We start from the raw sequence: 8,432 nt of genomic DNA on the forward strand, positions 1-8,432 counted from the left end.
TACTGGGGTGAGCATTTAATAATGTATGTAATTGTTGAGTCACATCTGAAATCAACATAATATCGATATCAACTATATTTCTTTTTTTTTTTTAAAGGAAAATTTGAACACACACACACAACCACACACACAGGGAGAACTCTATTGCTGCCTTTGTTCTTGTGATCCTTCTAGGAGCCAGTGGACACTAAAGACTGGCCGCAAAACACCGGATGCCGGAGAGATGCATGGAACAGATTTTATTTCATAGCCCTCAGAAGAAAACAATCCTAATGAGACCTTGAGCTCAGACTTCTGACTCCAGAGTCATAAGACAGTAAATTTCTGTTGTCTGAGTCACCCAGCTGGTGGTACTTTGTTACAGCCAGCCCTAGCAAATGAATATACCAATTGTGGAGATTTCCACTGTCCCTTATAAATCAGACTTACTCTTTCACTGATGCACAAAAGCATTTCTAATGATATCAAGGGCATGTGTATCCATATTGAAATTTTAGAAAGCATTATTTCACCTTTGCAAACAAACCAAATATTCTGCCAGTTCCTTCCCAAAGATTCTTCAATATTAGTGGGACTGAGTGTTCACCTAAGGTTCAATCCCCTTGTTTTAAAGATGAATATGTTGAGGACCAGAGGTACGGAGTGACTTACACAAGGTCAGCTAGCTTGTTGGAGACAGAACTGAGAATTCTGCCTTCCAACTCCCAAGTTAGAGAATTTTCCACCAGATTGCACTCCAGCCTATAAAAAATATATGCAAGAAAGATGAAAGAGATGTACACTCTTCCTCTGAAATGTGGTCATGAGCAAAGTGGTAAGAATCCCACCAAGGCCCTGGAGAAACTATTACTCACATTGTAAAGATCAAAAAAACAAAAGTAGCAAAATACTTTAATATTCCCAGTCCAACATAGTCCAAAGAAGACTAGAAGAGGCCAACATCTAATTATGTCTCTGAATCTTTGCTTCATCCTACAAGCTATTTGGCATTCCTATTTCAACATTTTTTGGGATTCCAATATGGAACTAAACACGTTGAGCACATTTAATTTCAGACTTGTAACAAATCAGATATGTCACACACAACTTTTGCCCTTTTGGGAAGAATGGCTGGTTGGCAGAAGGGTGAAGGGGACACTAAACTCCAAGGTAATTTTTCCCAGTGGGGGAAAATATAATACAGCAACAGCCAAAACATGTACGTTAGTTGAAATACCCACATCCCCAAACTAAGCCTTTTGCCCCTGTCATCTCTTTCCTTTCTCTCTCTCTGAATCCTTTCCATTTCTTTGATCCTACCAGGAAATGAAAGAAAAGAGCCCTTCATGCCAAACCTAGATGGTAGATCAGTTGACCTTGAAACCATGTTCAGTTAGTTCATGATTATGAGTGAGTGAACTTGAATAGTAGAAATAGTTGCTGGAAAAATGCTTTTCATACTGAAGGGTAGAAAAGCATGAATAAAAATAAGATACACCTCTTCAGACTGTACAACCTTGATATGACCCCTGGTCTAGAAAATTGCATTTTGGGTAACATACTGAAACTCTTTAACACTCTGATAGAAAATGCAAATGGTTAACTATTTGGTGGACAATTAATGAATATTAGTCATTCCAAAGACCAATGAGATTCTCAGAAAAAACATGCTGTCATAAAGAGAGGGAAGGGAATTTAAGAAAAAACAAAATATACTGGAAAGAACTGACAAGGTAGTTTTTAAAAGCTGTTAATATATAGCATGATTCTTTAGTTGATTATGAGCCTTAGCCTTAGATAATACCTTATGTCGATATTTTATTTATAATTTCACATTTACTATTTGCTTGTCTTTTTCCTTTCCTCTGATATGAAATAATGGTATATTGGCATAAATTAACACCATTTAAAATATACCAGGCTAAATTTGTATGACTGTCCAGATCACTTATCTAGCCAACACATTTTTTGCACCAAGACTGGGGTGAAGGATGGGATCCTCAGGGACTCAACCCTTGCTCCTGGGACATGGGCCAAGCCAGCATGTGCCCCAGTGGTGAATCCATAGCTTTTGTTAGGTAACAGATGCAAATAAGGTATTCATTCAACAGATCATCACAGGGAGTCATTGTGTATATATGATCATTCAATAGAAAATGCATTTGTAAATGAAATTCTGGGGGATAGATGCCCACTAAACCTGAATGATCACTATATCCGAAACTATATGAAATTACAGCTTTCAAAAAAGGGGTTTCCCTGGGAGAGCAAAGGCAAGAGACGTCACCTAGGGCTGTGGTGTGACAGTTCTTTGGCAAGAATCTCAGAACCGGATGTGTGCAGTCCTGTGGGCACATGAGGACAGTTAAGGGAAATCCATTTCCAGATTCTCAACATCCACACAGGCCCTTTCCAAAACAGCCCGACAGAACACCTGTTTTCCTGGTTCTCCTTTTCCGTCTTGCCTTTCACATTCACTCTTCTCTCATTGTACTAAGGTGTCACATGACTTCTCCCACTCCAAGTCTTACTAGGTGTGCACTGCCCTAAGGTGTAAAAATGTAGTGCATAAAATACCAGATCATTTGAACTATAGGAGTCGGTGGATAGCCCTTGTTAATCGAAGTCCCAAACTCATTTTTCCCCATCCGTCTCATTAAGAGATGTGGTTCCAATAATGATTTATTTTTAAGCTTAATAATTATTTACAGAAGTATGTAATATATTGATGTTATTTTCATAGACTGCTTACTAACAACAACTGTATTGGTGGATGTTGGAAAATGACAGCTGTAAACTTCCATTTTATATTCATATGTTTGTTGCAGAGATGTACAAGAGAGTTACCAATAAAAAACTTTCTGGCAAAAAACATGCTTGGATGGTATTTTAGCAAGAAAAAATGGGATAAAAATATGATTTCAAATTGAATTTCTAACTCCTGAAGAGCCCTTTTATGTATCTTTTAATGGATGCTATAGATATCAAATAACTATAATACTCAGATTCAAGTAGGTATTTTTAAAGAGAACTACAATGGGCTTTTTCTTTCCTTGTCAATATTTATAATACACTGAAGATTTACCTATTTTGTAACTACTTACATTTATGATGAAACATTTTAGATGTCAACTTAAAAGTGGCCTAGCAGGTACACACCTTTTCAAAATCATTTTAGGGGGAATTGAATAAAAGCTCAAAGACATGGACTGGCCCATGCATGGGACAGAAGAGGAAGTGAGAGAAGCAAAGCATATCAAATGTGGAGCCAAGCATTAAGTTGAAGCCCAAATTAATAACAGGAGGAAAACAGGTTATAATGGTTCTTATCAGAGTTAACTTAAGAAACAGGGGTGAGTTAAGCAGGTACTACAGGTTGAAGCTGGGGGGAGATGTGTAAGCAGACGATATTCACTGAGGAGTAGAGGTCACCCACATGGTGCCAGGTCTTTTGAATTTGATGTATCCCCTTTCACACAGCAAAAAGCACACAGTGGTTTTAAAACCCCATAGGAAAATCCAGGGAACAAATAAATGGGGTGGTTATTCACACACATGAAAATTTATGCTAAGGGCCTTTTCAGTTATGGAGACTAAATATTAACTTTAATATTTGTAACCTCTCTCTTTTTTTTTTTTGATAATCTCTTATTTTATTTTATTTTTTTTGAGAGGGCATCTCTCATATTTATTGATTAAATGGCTGTTAACAACAATGAAATTCTGTATAGGGGACTCAATGCACAATCATTAATCAACCCCAAGCCTAATTCTCAACAGTCTCCAATCTTCTGAAGCATAACAAACAAGTTCTTACATGGTGAACAAATTCTTACATAGCGAATAAGTTCTTACATGATGAACAGTGCAAGGGCAGTCATCACAGAAACTTTCGGTTTTGATCACACATCATGAACTATAAACAATCAGGTCAAATATGAATATTAGTTTGATTTTTATACTTGATTTATATATGAATCCCACATTTCTCCCTTATTATTATTATTATTATTATTTTTTTTTAATAAAATGCAGAAGTGGTAGGTAGATGCAAGATAAAGGTAGAAAACATAGTTTAGTGCTGTAAGAGGGCAAATGTAGATGATCAGGTGTGTGCCTATAGACTAAGTATTAATCCAAGCTAGACAAGGGCAACAAAACATCCACGGATGCAGAAGATTTCTCTCAAAACAGGGGGGGTGAGGTTCTAAACCTCACCTCTGTTGATCCCCAATTTCTCACCTGATGGCCCCCCTGCAACTGTGCCTGTCTTAGGTTGTTCCTCCCTTGAGGAATCTTACCCGTCTCTGGCTAACCAGTCATCTTCCGGGGCCATACAGGGAAATGTAAAGTTGGTAAGTGAGAGAGAAGCAATATTGTTTGAAATGGTTAGCTTTTTACTTCTTCACAGATTTATGCCCTGTGGCTTCTATGCCCAGCATTTGTCTTGAGGTATCTTTACCACTTGGAAGAATAATGATACTTGGTAATTTCGTTATGAGGCACGAATTTTACTTAAGTGTAACCTCCCTCTTAAGAGCTAAAAAGAAAGACCTCAGGCTGGTGAGAGCATTCAGAGCCTAGACCTAAACACTTTCAGTTGATTGTCCCTGTCTGGAAAAGAAAATATTTTGTCCACAATTGGCAGTTTCACAAGTGTATTAAAACCCAGTGACTGGGAAAAATAATGAACACAACTTCATTTTCTTCTTCTCTGCTTTTGGATTAGCGAGAAAATGATAACTGATCTTCACTCTGAAATTCATTTAGCAGACAAGTTCTCTAAAAAAATGCACTTATAGAACAGGGCTTCTTTAAGGAGACAGAGGGCAGGCATTCCCAGGAAGGGCACAGCTACAAAAAATACCCAGAACAGCTGGCTCCAGGCCACTGAGCTGCCCACCTGGGGGGCTTCTCCCAGAGCACAGCACAGGGCTCTGCGGATCAGTTTCCTCTACCTGGATTTCTTGTTATAACCCTAAAACTGGACTCCGAATCTTACACGCTGACACAAACACAGATCACACACCTACCATTCCCTGGGGCTCTGTATTTCCTACATCGACCATGAAGCCACAACTCCCACCTTTCCAGTGAGAATCGTGAACATCGTCCATGGCTCCACTTCACTCTAGGTCTCCTCCACCACCTGTGAATTCGCTCTCTCTGATCTCTCTCAGATCAATGCTTCTATTTTCATTCACCCACACCCCTCTACTTGGTCCTCCCCTGTGCTTTTGTGATGCCTCATAACTAGTCTCCTCCACTCGGCTGACGAAGGAACTCTGTCACATGCACATTCATTAAGGTGCCTTACCTGCTGAGAATCTGCATGTGTGGGATAAAACCCCACTCTGTCACAGGATGAGGGGAACCATCGGTGAGTAGTTTTCCAGAGTTATTCCTTGCTTTCCTCTTACTTACATCACAGTTACAACTATTTCCAAACGTTTGCACTCTCAGAAGCACTCTTTGATTTTGCCTCGTGCCTTTACATGTGCTGTTCCCCTGGTTGGAAGAGCAGACCTGGCTTTTCTCACAAGGCTACCCTTTGCTGGAGACTTCTGTCCTTCCGAGCAGATATTCCATGTCCTTCCCCACATGCTCCCATGCATCTGCCTTCTGCAGACCACACTGTACTTACCTGTCCCTTTACTTGTCTGCCTTCCCCACTAGACTAGACTGTGAACCTCTGAAAAGTAGACACTGTGTCTTAGGCTTCCTCTCTTCCAGGTCTAACTCAGTGCCTGATACATAAAACATACTTATGAGTGTTTTGTAAAGAGAAGGACCACAAGGAATAAGAAAGGGGGGAGGAGAGGCAGATAGACATTTCCTATTAAGCTGTTGGGGACTAGAGGTTTCATGCCTCTTTTATGGGAGGAGGATTTTTTGTTTATTCATTCAGTAGATTTGTTTTGGGGCTTATACTATGCAGGATTCCTGCCAGCCTTGGAGGGAACTACCTAAATAGTGATACAAAGTTTCTATCATCCAGCCACCCACACCTAGTGGGAGAGCTGAACACCTAAATGTATTTGTAAAGTGAATTCTAAAATAGAAGAGGCACCATTCCGAGAAAGCAGAGAGAGGAGATGGGTTGACTAGGTCAGTCTGAGGCAACCTCAGAAAGCTTCCAGACTACAGGGGACAGTGTCGTTCTTCTTAACAATAGCAGCTAACATTTCCTGGATGCTCACTGTGTGCAGTTATTTGTCTAAACCTCTACAAGTAGAACTTCATTTGCTCCTCACAATAATGCTATGAGATAATGTAACACTCAGTATAGTGTAATGTCTGCTGCAGTAATAAGTAACCCCTAATCTCAGTGCCTTAATATAAAAAGAACCCATTTGCTTTTCACACAAAATCTGTTGCATATGTAGACAACTCACCAGAGCATGTGTGGTATGTTGTGTGGTGTGTGTGTGCATGTGTGTGTGTTGTGTGTGGTAGGTATATGTTTGTGGTATGTGTGTGCAGAGTGTGTGTGTGTTTGGTGTGTATGTTGTATATGATGTGTATGCTGTGTTTGTGGTGTGTGTGTGAGCATAGTGTGTGTGGTGTGTCTGTGTACTGGCGTGTGGTGTGTGTGTGTTTGTATGTGTGTGGTTTGTGTGTTTGGTATGTGTGTGGTGTGTTGTGTGTGTGCGGTATGTTTTTGGTGTTTGTGTGTGGTGTGAGTGGTGTGAGAGTGTGAGAGAGAGAGCATGTATCAGTTTGTTGGTGTGAGGAAATCTGAGGCATGGGTTTTGTCAGGGACCCACAAACAGTTCACACATAGATAACCATCATTGCATGAAATTACCCTCGATCTGGGGGCGTTTGGGGACTCCCTTGCACCACAACCACGAGCCCTCACCCCGGAGGTGAACCTCAGGTTCCATTCTAACAAACTCCGCCGCTAGCAGGAGCACTCAGGTGTCTGCTGGAGGCCGGTTCCCTCTCAGGGAGCTCCGCCCAGCCAGTCTCCCGGCAGCTGGACACACGGAGGCTCCCCCCGGCCGCCGCCTGGGTGGTGCTCGAGTTCTCTCAGGGTGCGCACAGGAGCAGACCTGGAGGCAGGCAGGAAGGCGGCCCGAAGGTAGCCCTGGCTTCTGGCAGCAGACATTGTCATAGCAATTCTCACCTGCCCTCTTCCCCTGTATTTCTGTGACGTTGCTCCCAGATCTTCACTAAATGCTGTCTGAAAGCACCCACTTGTCTGTCACTGCCACCACCAGCTGGGCCCGAGCGGGTGCCTTGGTGGGCATGAGCAGGTGTCGACTGTGGCAGGCGGTGACCCACTCAGCTCCCGAGGCCTGTGGCTGTGCAGGCAACGTTGTGTTAGCCTAGCAGGCGGCTTCCTTTCAGCCTGGCCACCTTGGGTAAGACATTGCACCTCTACGAGCCTCTGTTTCCCCATCTCCGATGAAGGAAATGATAGCATAGCTTATTGGGCGGTGCTGACGATTAACTGAGATCTCAAGTGCCAAGTGCATTCACAGAACAAATGCTTCACCAATGGGGGCTCCCAGCAGAGAGGTATCCTGGGAGAAGGGGATCATGGGGAGAGGGAGGCTTGAGGGTCAAGCTAGATAGCCCTTTAAAAAAAGGTGGATGCAGATATTTGCCATTGAGGATAACCTGGCTGAGGCCATTTGGAAGTGGGAGAGGTCTGGCAGATTGAAGCATGGAGAGAATGCAGGAAAGGTGAGAGCCGCTCTCTTTCTGGAGCCCTTCCAAGCTCCATTCTCTTATCCTTTGAGTCGTCTCTGAAACCCACCATTCTACTTTTCAAAAACAGTGTGTTAAATTGTGGCAGGTAGCTATCAATGGCTCTCCATGAAAGTCACTGGCTCAGTTAGAGAGAGGGACCAACCAGAAAACGTATCCAAATGAACATTTCCCGGGGAAACCAGAGCAGACCAAGGATTTACAGCTCTTCAGAAAGAGCAAAAACAGTTGCTTTCCATGTCACCCAAATGTTTGCAGCTTTGGTGCCCAACCTAACATGCTGAGCTGGGGCAGGCAAGTCAGGCTCTAGCCCAGCCGTGCGGTTGGGCAACCTGAAGTTCAGGAGCCCTCTGTCCACATAAATCAGCTCCATACCTGGCAGAGGAAATGAGCTCAGAGAAATGCCAAGTGTGATAAAAAATGAAACAGATTGACATCCCAATAAAATAACCTCTTCTACCCTCCATATACCTCTTGGGTCCCTGGAGAGGCAGATATTCCAGAAACAGCATTACATTCATATTATACCGCAGGTGCAAAACCACCAGACCAGGCTTGCCAGCCTATCCCTGCCAGAGGGCGGTCCTGACTGAGACCCAGCTTGCTTCCACGCATGGCCCAGGGTTAACTGCTATGTGGCTCTACCCACGTGTCCTGCAAGCTTTAAGGGCGGATGAGCTAAAACTACTGAGATTTGGAGATAAAGTGGTAGAGTCCCACAGAGCAATCTCTGGGTT

This window comes from Manis pentadactyla, chromosome 3 (assembly GCF_030020395.1).
Source record: "Manis pentadactyla isolate mManPen7 chromosome 3, mManPen7.hap1, whole genome shotgun sequence".
Taxonomy (NCBI): domain Eukaryota; kingdom Metazoa; phylum Chordata; class Mammalia; order Pholidota; family Manidae; genus Manis; species Manis pentadactyla.